Raw genomic sequence first — 14,826 nt, 5'->3', positions numbered from 1 at the left:
TTTTTTTTTTTTCCTTCTTCCACCCCCAGAACACTTGTCCCACAGCAGGACCCGCTTCAAGGACATAGTTTGCCCTGAGGCGTTATGTGACACAAGAGTCACGGTAGGATTGCCACTGTCGGTGCTTGGACCCCAGGGAGCCCTTTGAGAGGAAGGCTGGTGGTGCGTGACCGATGTGGGAGCACCAGCACCACTAGGAAGCTGAGAGAGCGCAATTGCTGAAGGTAATTTCAAAGCAGGCGTTTCCAGACAATCTGTAAAGATCCAAGGATGCTGGTACCCAAGCCATCCCACATCTCGCACGCAGATTTGCTCCTCCACTTCCTTCTTGGGTTTTCTGTGGAACGGGGTGATCCACCCTTAGGCAAGCATTTCACTGCCAGAAGTATTTCAAGGAATTGTTTTTCTCCAAGTGCATATCCCACCCTCTCTAATTATGCATAATATTTCACTGAGAGCTTTCTCAGAAGGTAGACGTGTGGCGTAAGATCTATCACGTCAACAGCCTGAAAACCGAATGTACTTAAACTGTTCATTGTCATTCCGGGCAACCCAAATTAGGCATCCCCAGTAAATGCTGCAATCAAAAGAACAAAAGCTGTAAAACGATTCAATGAATTTATAGTCCATGTAACCACTGGATAACAAACATTTCTGCTTTGTACAAAAAGTAGAAACATTGTAGTTTACACGAGGCGTGGGTTTGAAAAAATGTTAATTCATCATGGTGGTCTGTAGTTCCATCTTCCGCCTTCACTTGCATCCACTACACCATTTGTCAGTGGATTTCTCAGCAAGTTGCTGCGCACAATCTTATCTGTTTCTTTTAGGGATACAATGTGGAGTTACGCTTTTTACTTTAATACTTCCTTTGGTGAGTGGATAGTGAAACGTTTAACAAATACCAATTAGAGTATATAGTCCTGTGTCAACTGGGTGTATTGATACTCTTAACCTAACCCTGAAATGAGCCAGTTTGAAGATGAAGCCTAGAAAGCTCTTAGCGGTTCAAGCCACTGCTGCACACCAGTTTAAGGGAGGAGACGAATACATCAATACTAATTTAATGGGAGAATTTTCAGGTACACAGTAATTGAGTTGGAATTTGGCCAAAGCCTTGAGGTTAAAGAACCTACTCTTATGAAATGTATTAGAGGATCTTTAATGAATGCAAACAATTAAGAGCACAGTTTCATCTCTTCTGCAAGGGATAGCAGAAAATGCTCGTTTCCCTCCAGAAATACTATGCTGCCTGTAATCGGCCTGGGGCATTGAAAAAAATATGCCACCCTCCGAAACACCAGAACCGTTTTCTGATCGACAAAGATCTCAATATGTTGACCTGTAGGAGGAGTAGCTGGCTCATGTATTTTAGCAATAACTCTCACATAAATACTGACAAATAGCCACTAAGCAAGGAAAGAAATCCTGAACTAAATTGAATTGAACCACACTGAATTCAGCTAAGCTGGGGTGTTTTTTTCCCTTTTTTGTCTCAAAAATCGTGCTGATTTGCAGAATAATTTCAAACAAGTTTATTAAGCTCTTCAGATAGACTGGACAAGAAGAAGGTCTCCAGACTTGCCACTTTCCATAGGTAGATATTTCCATATCCATCAGTTCTTTTGGGTTTCTTATATATTTATTTCTAAATATAGCTAATGGTTGGGAAAAAGAAGCATGACTGGAAGAGTCCTTGGCAGCCTAAAAATGAGGGAAAATTGATGCTTTACAGCTACTAAAATTGTTTGCCTTTGAAGCTCTCTGGGTGAAAAGAATTGTGTCAGCCTGCTCAAGCCCAAAACGTAAGTTACTGTATGTGCAGAGGGAATTACATTTTGTTATTTTAAACCAGTTTTAGTGCGTGATACTTTATCAGCTGCAATAGAAGTCCCTTTAAAAGCAACACCCTCTAAAATGCGTATGAAGGTATTTACTTCAGAGATTAAAAAAATATACAAGTCAAATATATGAGTGCTTGAATCTTTCAGTATGGAATTTGAAATGCTGATGCATTATGCTGCCTTGCACCAGGACAGCCCCAGAGCACCAACGATAGGCAACTAGCTTGGTAGCTTTCACTGACGAGAATGAGAAGAGAGCAAATCCATTATTTTAGGTTTTGTAACGCTATCTGTTAAAGCTAAATTCTTACTAAACTAGCAAGATAGATAACTAGATAGATAACTAGATAACGGTTTGTTTGTTCCTTCTTTCACTATGAATTTACTTTTGGTTTTAACATCGTCTTGAGAGTGGTGTTCCTAGCACACAGACACGGAAGGGCCTATGTCAGGCCAGGTATCATTACGTACTCTGGAATTATTAAAAGCCTTAACGTTTACACCTGTGTGTGGAATTGCCAAAGTGGTACCAGGTGAATCAGACTTAGGCTAACCAGTGCCCTGCTGCAGAGTATAGTGGCCCTGAGAGTGAACCCCAATTCCAAAATCTGCGTTCAAATTTATATATTTAACTGTGGGCTTTTATTAAAATGATCGCTTCCTTTGTACAAGTACACTTTGAAACATAGTATGTGTTCCTTATTACCTGGATCAGATTTTGGGAGGCAAAATCAACTATATTTAAAAACATACACCGTATGTAAACCAAATAAGAAACTTTTTTTAGTGTCCTGCCTGAGATTCCCTGCATTCCCCTAATGCTTTCCTCTCCGGCCTCCGTGCTTAGAAACAAAGAGAGAGCAAAACCTGGGTGAGCGGTTAATTCCTGCAAGATGACATGGACTTGGAATCCAACTAAATAATATTCTTGCTTTTATATTTGACTTTTGGTTTGGATTATTCAAGGATATTTATCCTTCTCTCTTGGAATAATTTTGCTTTTGGAATAATTTCAGACAACAAACACAGTCTACGGTTTAACTTACTGTGACCCACTCTGGCTCCCAGAATAATTTCTCCTACCAATTTATTTCTCAATTGTTGGCCATGCTTTGCTGTTTTTTAACTCCTTTTGTGCCCCTCAGATTAGGAATTGCCACGGAGATATTTTTCTTGAGGACCTTTTATTCCTGATTTACTGTGCTTCTCTAAGTAAAGAAATTGCTCTCATTGCTGTAAAGTAGCAGGAAGCTGCTAATGCTTTTTGAGAGCAGAACCACACGCAGGAGGCTCATATAATTTGCTTTATAATTGAATGGTACGTTTCTCAGCATCCAGATTTTTAGCTGTTGGGATTTCTTTTTTAAGATGATACAGCCTTCAGAGGTTGCGATGTACTCCCATTAAAGACAACCGGGGTGTATTTCCCTGGCTCATCATAATAAATTGCTCGAGCAGACTATCGCCAGCGAATCGCCCTTCCAGTTCTGCGTAATCCTCCGGTAACCTTGTGCAAACTTCTCCCAAGCTGTAACAGAAACTTGGCACCTTGCTTCTGGCTATCCTCGAGTTGGGCTGGAGCCTCTCGGAGCTGTACCCCGCGACGTTGCTGCGAGCTTGTTTTTGTCTTTGGACTGATTGGATCTTTCTTCTCGGGGCCAGGTTCCGCCAGCTTTATTCAGGCTGAGTAGTCCCACTGCGCTCAGTGAAACTCTTCATGGAGTGAGGTGAGCTTGAGGAACTGTGCAACAGGCGCTGGGCCGGCACTGTCTGGTCCTTGGAAGCGGCAAGAGGAAGGTCTTTTCCTCCTTTTGTGAAAAGCAGAGAGCATGTGTAACAGAGAGGGATGGCGAACAGGAACGCGTCGGGCAGAAGTAGACATGGGAAGGAAATGAATCTTTAATTCATTATCATGGAATAGCAGCTAAGCCAGAGCTAAAAAATACTTCAGAGATTTAACATGAGATCTAAATTTTATTTTAGAGTTCATATTGCAATTTCATTGCAATGACAAAAATGAATCAACTGAATAATTGAACCGAAGCTGATCATTATTCAGTTTTTCTTGGTGGTTTGATGGATGAACTGATAATGAAGTTTAAAAATCTCTCTCCTTTTAGCAAAAAAAAGTCACTGTTGAGCTCCAGGGTGCATGCTTGAGAAGGATTGGATGTACAGCGTCTGCTATTGCTGCTGGGGAGGAAGGTGGAAGTGGATATGGGCACTGGAGTGAGTATCAGTATACTGTAAACACAATGAAAATATAAAGGAATATACAAGCGCTTCCCCATATCTTCCTCTTTCCGTTTTCTTTAAATTTGGGCAATAGCGTATTCCATTGAAATCATGAGTATTGCTGCACAGGTTTGTTTAAACTAAAGCAATTGCACGTCCCCAGCCATTACTCATAGCAGTTACAAAACTTCATAGGACTTAGCTCGGGCATCTCCCCAGTCCCCGGAGCTTAGATGTAGTCCAGCACATGCCGTTTGGATAAACAAGAGGGTTGACACAGCTGTGCAGTGGCTAGATGGAGGTTTTGGAGCAGGCAAACAGGAATGGCTTTGGGTAATTGCCATTGCACCAGATCCTTCACTTAAAATGCCGTCCCTCCCACACATCAACACCGTCTTCCTTTCCGGACATTAGACACTACCCAGGTCTGTGACAGAGGAAAGTAAATCCTCTTCCTCAGTGCTGGGCCCAGCATTTGGTTATCCACGCTTTTTTTGCCTGAAGCTGCCTCAGGATAGAGGAAGGGGTAATTTTCTGTAGAGAGCTGGGTTGCTCCAGCTTGAAGACACCTGTGTTTTCCCCTTCTCCAGACCCCTATCTGCTCCTTCTGCCAGGAGCACGCACAGGAGACTCCGCCAGGACACGGTGTCCTTCCTGGTCGCTGGGAACGCCATCCACGTTGGATCCTTATAAATAGTCCCTACTCATGGCAATAAAAGTACTCCTGAAAAATCAAGTGCTAATAAAGACCAACTTCCAGTGCTAGAGGAAGAACCACTTGTGTGGATCGGAGCGCTACGCGTCCCAGCCCTGATGAGGACATACGCGTCAAAACAGTTCTCTAAATGAAAATTAGTTCTCAGAATAACTTTGAGGTTTTTATGCTACTGTTCAAGTAAAAGGAATAATCACTTTCTGTAGCACCGGCTAAATAATTGAATGCAGATCTTAGCAGAATATTATCAGTCCAAGGACAGTCGAAATCTACATCTCCGCTTTTGCGATGACAAATTGTGCAGAGGAATGCTTTTCTTATAAATGTCTGTGATCTGCTTATATTAACTCTCTCATTACCTCAGCTGCTTTTGTCACCTCAGTTTTGTCTATACAAGATTTCTTTTTTTTCTCACTTTCCTTGGTTGCATAATTATTTCATATGAGATGAGTATTTTATATTATTTTTCCCCGGTTCCAAGAGGTGACTTTTTCCTTAGCTATTAAATCAATAGGTTGGAATTAAAATGAAAACTGAATTTAAAATGTTTTATTTTTTTAAAACTTCGTCTTTTTGGGTCTGCATTGTAAATTGAAACATAAATAAAGCCTTTTAAATTTTGATAAAATTGATCTTTTTTTGTTTGCTTGCTTGTATAGATGGTAACTGCTGAAGTCTGAAAACAGGGACACAGACAAGGAGACTGAGAAATGCATGGACAAAGTCGTGTTAGTAAGAGTCAATGTGAATGCTGTAAGTCTCAAAACGAGAAAAATTTCAGTCAAATAGGAAGTTCTGCATCAAAAAATTTCATCTTAACACTGTAATTTGTGATGCTACCCCAGAAAGCCTGATTTTGGGAAGACGTCCCCAGCGCACAGAGGGGAATGGATCCTGCCAAAAGTGTCTCTTACCAATTAGTCATTTGTGCTGCCCAGTTGCCTCATGAGCTATGTCATGCATAAAAAATGGATACTCAACAGCACTGGTATCATAATTTTATAATCTTTTCATTATTTAGACATTTCTCTTTTTCTAGTTTATTTTATGTGCATTGCAAACATTTATTATGGAAAGAAAGCATTTTAAATTATGTTTTTAAATCAACCCCTTATACCCCATACAGCAGTGGGCTGTATCTCTCCCCTTTCCAGCTCCTCACCGCAGACGTGCCGTGCTGTTGCAGCTGGGAGACCTTTATCCCGTAACTAAACTCATTCCTCCAAACCTTTACGAAATACATAAGAGTGATTCCCAGTATCTCTCACTGGGAAGGTGCTTCCTGCCGGCACCTCCACCCAGACGGCGGGTCAGTGTTGTTTCCCCTCGTTCAGTCTTTGCAGAGCGGCGCGGTGGAGAGGTGGGGGTGCCCGGGCGGGATCAGGTCCTGGTGGCCTCCTGCGGCTGCAGCTGCTCTGGCCGCTTCGGGGGGCTTCCAGGAAACGGGAAAAGCTGAGCACCGCAAGAGGCTGAGAACGGGCGTAGGCCAGTCGATTAGCGTGATTTTTGACTTGTGGATAACTACGTTTTCTATCGTGTGCTAGCATAGTGAATTTATTCCTAGTGATGGGTCATTTCTTCTCCTTATTGAGTCCGTAGATTACAGGATGAAAAACCTGGGGAGTAACAGGACTGCTACCTTTTGCCTTTCTTCCCTCTTTCCACTCTTGTTCCTGATTCTCCCCCTCCTTGGCTTGGTGTTCGTCCCTCTGCATCTCCTTCCCTGCAGCAGCCGCCGCTTCCCAGCTGATCCCTTCTTCTTGTCATTAAAATGACCAGCCGTGCAATTGAGAATACTAAAATCCACCCATTAACACCGCAGTGAGGTGGGGTCTGAGGAGCTCCTACCTCCCAGCTTGCTGTGCCACCCTGCCAGCAGATTCGGGAAGGCGACACCAGGCTGGTTTATCCTGGTTTTCTTCCCAACCCTGACAGCTGGTTATAACTGGTTGAGCGGTGGCTGGAGTTCAGCACAATTCAGATGTCTCAGACAGTCTATACAAACATCGTTCCTACTCAGAGGTCCTGTTGGAAGAAGTGTCTGTTGGGCACTTAGTGAATTACAGGCTTAAGAAACTACCTGGCAATGCCAGAGACCTTGAACCAGACGCAAAACTTCCACTAATGCAGCCTTTAGCGTCCTAAGTAGGTACTTGGCTGCCAATCAGTTTTAGGCACGCTGTAAAGGGACTTTCTAAAAAAAGTCTGACTCTGGACCAGCATCCCCATTTGTTTCATCTTGATTTGGAGTGGTTAAATAGGAATTTGCAAAGGAGAGGAATAAGGGGACCAGCTTCTTTCATTTAAAAGGCTTGTCTGTGTAGAACCAAGCGACAAAGGAATTCAGTGTAAGGTTTGCAATTTTTGTCGCTCTTGTCTAACCAGATTTACATCGTCAAAAACAAACCAAACAAACAAACAACCCCCCCAAACCAACATGAGAGAGCACGAGCATTTTAGAACGTGTGCATTACAAGTGATACAGAATATGCATTTATGATTCAAAATTTTAAACAGCTGAAAAATAAATATGCAAAGTAGATTGTTCTGTTTGCAGATGGTAATCCTGCCACACTGATTTTGCTCAGCTGTCTGATTTTTCAATGTCTGCATTCCTGGTTCCTGGGGTTCCTGATTAAGAAATAAAATATGAGTCACGGTGCTCGGTTACCTTCTGCACATCTGAAAGGGTAACTCGGTGACTGAAAACAGATTATTAGAGGCTGATCCCGCCCTGCTGAATTCAACGCAATAAAGGTTTTGAAAAATAAATCCCTTCCCTGCTCTGCCCCTCGTTTTTACAGCTTTAGGATCAAGGTTCCTGCCAGCTCTTGTAGATGGGCTTGCAGTAAATCGGCTGCCCAGCCCGGCTCTCCCGGGGGTCTCTGCGGGTGGGGACGGCCGGCGGGCAGCACGCTGCACGGCAAGGTGAGGCGCATCCCTTTCCCTCCCTCTCCCGAGGATGACTCAGTCGGTTATTAAAAATTTCCAGCTTCCAGCTAAAAATGGTATCAGAAGCAGTGCCCCGGAGGGATAGAGGGGGAGACGTGAGAAATGGGTTCTGTTCCTCTCTCCGCTTCCCAACACACACAAACACACACACACGCGCGCAGAGCTGATGTGCAGCTCGGCTGGGAAAAGTTTATTTTGCAATAAGAGGGGTTAGTATTCTGCTAAAGGCTTTTGCGAAGACTGGATCCAATTTTCAGAGCCTGTTGCCAATATTTGTGAGTCATTTCCTTGGAATCCTACCTTTGGTGTTTATTTCCCTTAGAAGGAAACTTGTAAAAGAATAATAATAGCTCTCATTCTTCGTGGAAAGTAGCACACAGCAAAGTGGGAGACAACTCGTTCTTTGTTCCAAAACACTTTTTTGTTTGTTTTGTTTACTTTCTTCAGCAGACAAAAAGCGAAGAAGGCAATATAATTAACCCCATAAACCATCTAATTTACGGTGCCAGTGACAGGCATGCACTGCTGCACCGGAGTGAAAGTTAAGTGGGGAAGCGGTTTTAATTGGTACCTCTTTTAAAGAACAAGTGGCGAGAACTGCCTCGTGATTTGGGAAGTCTCCTTATGTAACAGAAGGGCTTTGCTTTCTCAGCCCTGCCTGACTGCTGGGACCCTTTTTTCTCTCTGACTTCAGTCCCAGCAACAGCATCTAGCACCCATTCAGTGTCAAAACCCATTGCAAAGGTTACTGCCGAAACCAGGACAGTTACCTAATCAGAAATACCGTCAGTTATACTTCGCAGCAATCGGAGCACCTTTTACCCTCAGGATACTGAAGTGTTTTGCAAACCCCCACCGAGCTGAGTGGATCCTGGACGGAGCTTTATATGTCTAGCAGGGCCATGCAGCCACCGGCAGGCTGGAGGCAGAGAGCACATGAGACATTTTGGCTAAGAACACTGGAAAAAATATTTATGCTTACTGAAATAAATACCATGGGGCCTTATTGTTCTCCTCGAGCAGGCAGGCGAAGCAGCCTTTGGGAGATGGCTGCAGTAAACTTGATGTCACCTTTTCTCATATCTGCCAGAGCCCTGTGGCAAAAAAATAGATTGCAAATTTGCTTGTATTTTCATATATTTGCATAAATTCTGGGGCACACCGTAACTGTTAGAAACACCATTTAAGAGTTCATTGCATATAGGCTACCAAGAGTACTGATAGGTGACACATACCTACAAAGAAATAAAAGAGAAACCTCTCTTCTGTCAGTATAGAAATCTCCTCTAGTTCTGCTTCATAGAAACCAGAAGCAGGAGAAAGCACAACTGTTAAGAATTCAAAAGTACATTTTCTTTTTTCATGTATTTTCTCTGAAAAAAATGCTTGCTAAGAAAGTCAGGGGACCCTGACAAACCGAGTGTGCTGGTTTTGGCTGGGATAGAGTTAATTTTCTTTACAGCAGCTAGTATGGGGCTATGGTTTGGATTTGTGCTGGAAACAGTGTTGATTGATAACACAGGGATGTTTTCGTTACTGCTGAGCAGTGCTTGCACAGAGTCAAGGCCTTTTCTGCTCCTCACCCCACCCCAGCAGCGAGCAGGCTGGGGGGGCACAAGAAGCTGGGAGGGGACACAGCCGGGACAGCTGACCCCAACTGACCAGAGGGATATTCCACACCATATGACATCATGCTCAGCATATACAGCTGGGGGAAGAAGGAAGGGGGGGACGTTTGGAGTGATGGCGTTTGTCTTCCCAAGTAACCGTTACGCGTGATGGAGCCCTGCTTTCCTGGGGATGGCTGAACACCTGCCGGCCGATGGGAAGGAGTGAATGAATTCCTTGTTTTGCTTTGCTTGCGTGCGCGGCTTTTGCTTTACCTATTAAACTGTCTTTATCTCAGCCCACGAGTGTTCTCACTTTTACCCTTCCGATTCTCTCCCCCATCCCACCGGGCAGAGTGAGCGAGCGGCTGGGGGGGGCTTAGCTGCCGGCTGGGGTTAAACCACGACACTGGGACAGAGTAACTCCAAAAAGTCTTTATGGGAAGAATTCAACTGAAAAGAATGAAAAGAAAAAAACAATTAATATGTGTGAATTAGGAAAGTCAGAGAAATATTTGCTTGGAATTCTGTCTTGAGAAAGAGACACCTGAGCATCTGGAGTTGTATAATCCAAATTAGGACAGAAGTTAAGTGAAGATACCTTTGAAACACTTTCATGAAAGGCTGTATCTTGACACAGAAATGAATTTCTGATTTCAGGTTAATTCCTTTTCCACCAAAAAGTAAGTCCAGCTCTAGAAAAAGAAGAAAAAAAAAAAAAAGAAAGCAAAAAGAAAAAAACAGTGGATTCCTTGAAATTCCCTGAAGTGCCAGCCAAGAAATACAGGGAAAAACACTAGACTTGGCAGGTCTATAGTTTCTCTATACCTCCGAAGGATGAAGAGCTGAATTGACCCTGTTGGCACACAGACCTGTTGTTCTACCAGTCTAGTTATTTCAACCAGCCCTAACCCTTTCATTTTGCCCTTGTGTCATGCTTATGTTAGATGGTGTTATACGTGTTTCTGATACGTGCTGCAGCTGAAGGAACAGAAAATCACCACTGCGCCAGGGCGCGCAGTGTCTCGCGGCCACTCATTCTCCTCTTCCCTCTGCCTCTTCCCTGCAGTCTCCGGCTTGTGGATCGGCATCTCCCTCACTGCAGACCAGGGACCGCTCTGCACTGGCGCAATGAGATACTGCAGTTCTTCTCGGCTACTTTATATCAACAAGAGAAGGAGGAGCTCTCTCTCTCTCTGCCTGCTCCCAACCCACGGCCTGTCTCTTGGAAGTCCAATTTTCAGTTTAAATCCAGCATGGCCAATTCCAGATGCTTTTCCACCTCTTGCAGCCTTGCTGCTCACCTTGCCTCCAGGGCCCTGAGCGCAGGGATCGTCTTTGACTCTCTGCTTTCATTTACTGTGACTGGGCTGCTTCATTTACTGTGCCTGGGCTGCCCCAGCGTGCTGCGACTCAGTGTCCCCGGTGTTTCCACTGCTTCATTCATAATGTTACTATGACTCCATGCGTATCTATCCAGACAATAAACGTTTTAATCAAGGCCCTCGTTATCTTCCATCTCTGTAACTTCCTCCTCCTTGAACTTGTGACATATCAGCCAGTTTGATCTATTCAAACACAAGCTCCCAACATCCTCTTCCCTGTCCGCTGCTGCGGTCAGAGCCGATCCGCCTCTCGCCTTTCCTCCTCACTTGCCTGCATCTAGTCTTTTATTTTCACATGCTAGGTTGTCACAGCTCTGCCTTAGCTGTCATTGCTCCATCATTGTCTCTACTGCATGGCTCTGCTCTCTCCGTCAGTGATGCTGGCGTCCTCGTGCATTTATCTGCTGCTCCCAGGGGAGCCTTTATGCCCTCTTCATGCCCTTTATGCCCTCTTCCATGACGCTCTTGCCCAGAGGATGCCCAGCTAAGTTGGCGATACCAAACTTTGGTGCAGCAACGATAAAGAGTAGGTGGTTAACAATGAGGTTATCCTGGAATTGTTTAAGTGTGATACAGTTGGTTTTTGTTGTTTTTAATGTATGTACACCAGTCTGGGTATGTGATTGTGCATACAATCCTTCCTCTCTCCGGCTGTCACTTGCTTTCTTAGACTGTGGGTCTGCACAGCCTGCATGCAGTGCTGGTGCAGTGGGATTTCTGACTGCTTCTGCAGTGTAAATTTTCTGTAATGCCAGACAGGTAACAGCTGCCAAAATGATGGCAATTCTGTTTTCTAAGCACTGCAATCCAGATGTTAACAACGGTATAGTACAGTTAAGAAACGCTATTCTCTCCTCAAGTCGTGTTGTTATGCAATGGAAACGCTCCAGAATATATGATGAAGCCTGAAACCGCTGCACTACTTGGGTACAAACCCAGGAGTAAAGAAAAGTCGTCTTAAGTCTATCCCTTGTCTTTATTGATCTTGGTGAGACCTGCAACATTATTGTCCCAGGCACTTTATATTTAAGTTGGGGTTTTTAGAGGCATTCTGGAACTGTATAAAGAGCCCTTTTCACTGTCATGGCATCAGGCTTGTTATAATGTGAATGGCATCATTACAGTTCTCTCATTAACATCATAATGGCTCTGGAGGAACAGTGAGTGAAAACCCCAGCAAATGGAGTACGGTAGCAACGTATAGTAGTCTTACTGTGTAAAACTGCATACGGAAAAAGTTTGACATTTAACCTTCAGGCTGCTATAGATGCCTGGGGGTGTCCTTGCACTGCATGCATTTGGCTGACAAAATGGAAAAATTGTGGTAGCCTAAGGATGGAGGGCTGGGTTCAATAAAAAACTGTGCCTGGCTTCCATGCCACTGAAGCCCACACAAGGCTCCCAAATGGATTTTTCAAAATTGAATCCAGCCCTAAGTGTCAACCTTTTGCTGCAATTTTGTATAGTAAATGTATTGTATGCTCATGTGTACATCTTTCATCCTTTATTTCCAGTGGCGTTAATGGAAATGTAACAATGCGTGTGCTGTTCTGCAAAGTCTCATTGGAACGAACGGGATTTTGGATGAAATCCCTCCATTGCATACGATAATGTAATATAAATGGGTTGGGCTCACGGCTGGAGGACGATGAGATCTGGTTCTATTTCTGGCTCTGACACTGATTTGCTGCGTGACTTCTGGCAAGATACTCAGGAGTGGATTTTGCCACCCTTAACGGAGAGAAACAGTAGGTTGGCTCTTTGGGAGCAGTGCCGGAGGTCCTGTTTATGGGGCTAGGTCCGGTAGCGCTTTTTCAGTAAACATCACCTCGTACTTCAGGCTTCCAGTTTTGCCGTGTCCAGCTTTACCTTCAAGGAGGCTGACTCTTCCATGTGCTGAGTTCTCGCAGCTCCCTTCCTACTCATTTGCAGCAGCTGGAAATCAGTGCTTCTGCAAATCAAATGGGAGCAAATAGCATGCCCAGAGTCACAAGCCCTTTTAAAAGCCTGGTTCTCACTTCTGTGTGCCGAAGCAATTCCTTTGCTACAAAATGGGGCTTATTTTGTAGCTGAGTGTCACCTATAAAGCTTTGTAATGCATGCTGAGACCTACAAGCTTGGTTTGTGGCTTTGGTCTTCTGGTTGTTGGGGTTTGTTTTTTTTTTGCTAGGGAAGCTCTATTTTTTATGCCTTGTTTTTATACAGTTTGGAAACATGGAGAATGTGCATGGACAGTCGCTGTTTATAGAAGTTAACTGGCCTGCCTCTATTAATTTTGCATGTTGTAAATAGCAGCAGCAGTTCATTTACTTTACCAGCTGTCCAGAGAACTCAGTTTTTCAAGATAAATCAGCAGCCCTGCGCAGGAGGCATCCCAACACCTCCTTCCTTCCTTTCCTTCCTTCCTTCCTTCCTTCCTTCCTTCCTTCCTGTGTGTTTCTGCTTAAGCATAGAAAGACCTATTTGTGATGAAATACGGTAAAAAGAAATGCACAGTCGAAATCTCCGATTCTCATAAAAAAATTCCATAAAGAGATGCTGAATTCATTACGAGCAAAGAAATCCTGACTCCCAAAGCAGCAGCGAGTTTCTTCCAACCCTTATTCTCCGAGGACAAACACTGAGTGTTGACATCGTGCCAACATGAGAAGATTGATGTCTCCCTGTGAGTGATTCCTCGGCGCAGATTAATAAGAAGTGTCCATGGGTGCTTTCTAATGACAGCGTAATCTTTTCAGCCGCCAAATATATGACTTTTTAGGTGGTTCTTGTGCCACTTTTTGGCCCTGCTCTCAGGCCCGCAGACTGACCCACTTGTTGTTTTGACCAGTCTGTCCATGTGTCGGTACTCAGCTGGTAAGAAAAGGTGCGGGGAATAAATAACATGTATTGTCTGTGTCACGGATAACTTCCAATGGGCCAGTCCAGCGGCTTGCCATTCCCCCTGTCATTGTTTCTTTGCCCAGGAAATGCAAGATGGCATTAACGGGTTACTGCAAGAAAATGACCGAGAGCCGTATGCAGTGCACGACCAGTAAATTGACTCTGAGGAAGGGGTTTTGACACGATCCCAGCAAAGTCTGGTGGCCTTTACTAGGGCAAACTGCTCGGGGATTTCCCCTTCACCTCCCATTTTCTGCCCCGTTGAGTGTAGGGCAGACCCACGCATGCATCTAAGGAACAGAGAGTTAGCGCATGCTGGAAGCCCATTTCTTAATAAAGTAGCAGCCTTGTGCATTCTTCCAGGATTTAAGAAAACAACTGGCAGATGTGAATGATTTATTTTTCCTCCCTCTTCTGCCGCGGTTTATTTTTTCCTCTTGTTAGCGAGCGCTCAGCTGCTAACGCAAACAATTGCTGAAATTCCACCTGCCCACCTGCGGCCCCTCCTTCTCGCTGCTTGCTCGGGCCCTCGTCCTCCTCCGGGAGGGCTGCACCGAGGGGAAACTACATCCCCCTTTCTTAGAGAGAGGAGGAGGAGGAGGAGGAAGGAGAGGGAGGGGCCGGGCCGGGCCGGGCCGTGTCTGGGCGCATTGTTCCGCGCTCCTCTGCCAAGAAGTAGGTGACTATGAACTCATCCCCTGCCCCTCGCAGAAAGTTTGCTCCCTCCCCTCCCCTCCCCTCCCGCCTGCTGTCGCGGCAGGAGGCAGCTCGCAGCCCGGCGCTGGCCCTGGAGTCCCCGCTCCTGCTTAATATTCCGCCTGCTCCGCCGATGTTGTGCTTGGCTCCGGTGGGACTGCAACTCACGGCTTGAAACCGGAGCCAATTTTCTGTCTTAGTCTCGCAGTGTTTTGACTGGAGGCAGATCCAGTTCAGTCCGATCGGGGCTAGTGGAAACAACTACCTAAGTCTCTGCTGTCTGTTCCGTTTGGGAGGGAAGAAAGAAGAAAGAAACGCGATCCCTAACTGCTGGGCGCGCTCGCTCGCTCGCTCTCACACACACACACACACACACACACGCACCGCAGACACACGCACACACACACAGGCTCGCACACCCGCCGGTGCCGAGCGCGCTGTGCCAACGCCGCCGGGAGAAGATGGGAAGCGAGTGAGCGGACCCGTGCCGGTGTGTGAGCGGGCGGGGG

Source organism: Aptenodytes forsteri, unplaced genomic scaffold, assembly GCF_000699145.1.
Source record: "Aptenodytes forsteri isolate BGI_AS27 unplaced genomic scaffold, ASM69914v1 Scaffold195, whole genome shotgun sequence".
NCBI lineage: Eukaryota > Metazoa > Chordata > Aves > Sphenisciformes > Spheniscidae > Aptenodytes > Aptenodytes forsteri.
Note: the sequence above shows the minus strand (reverse complement) of the source record.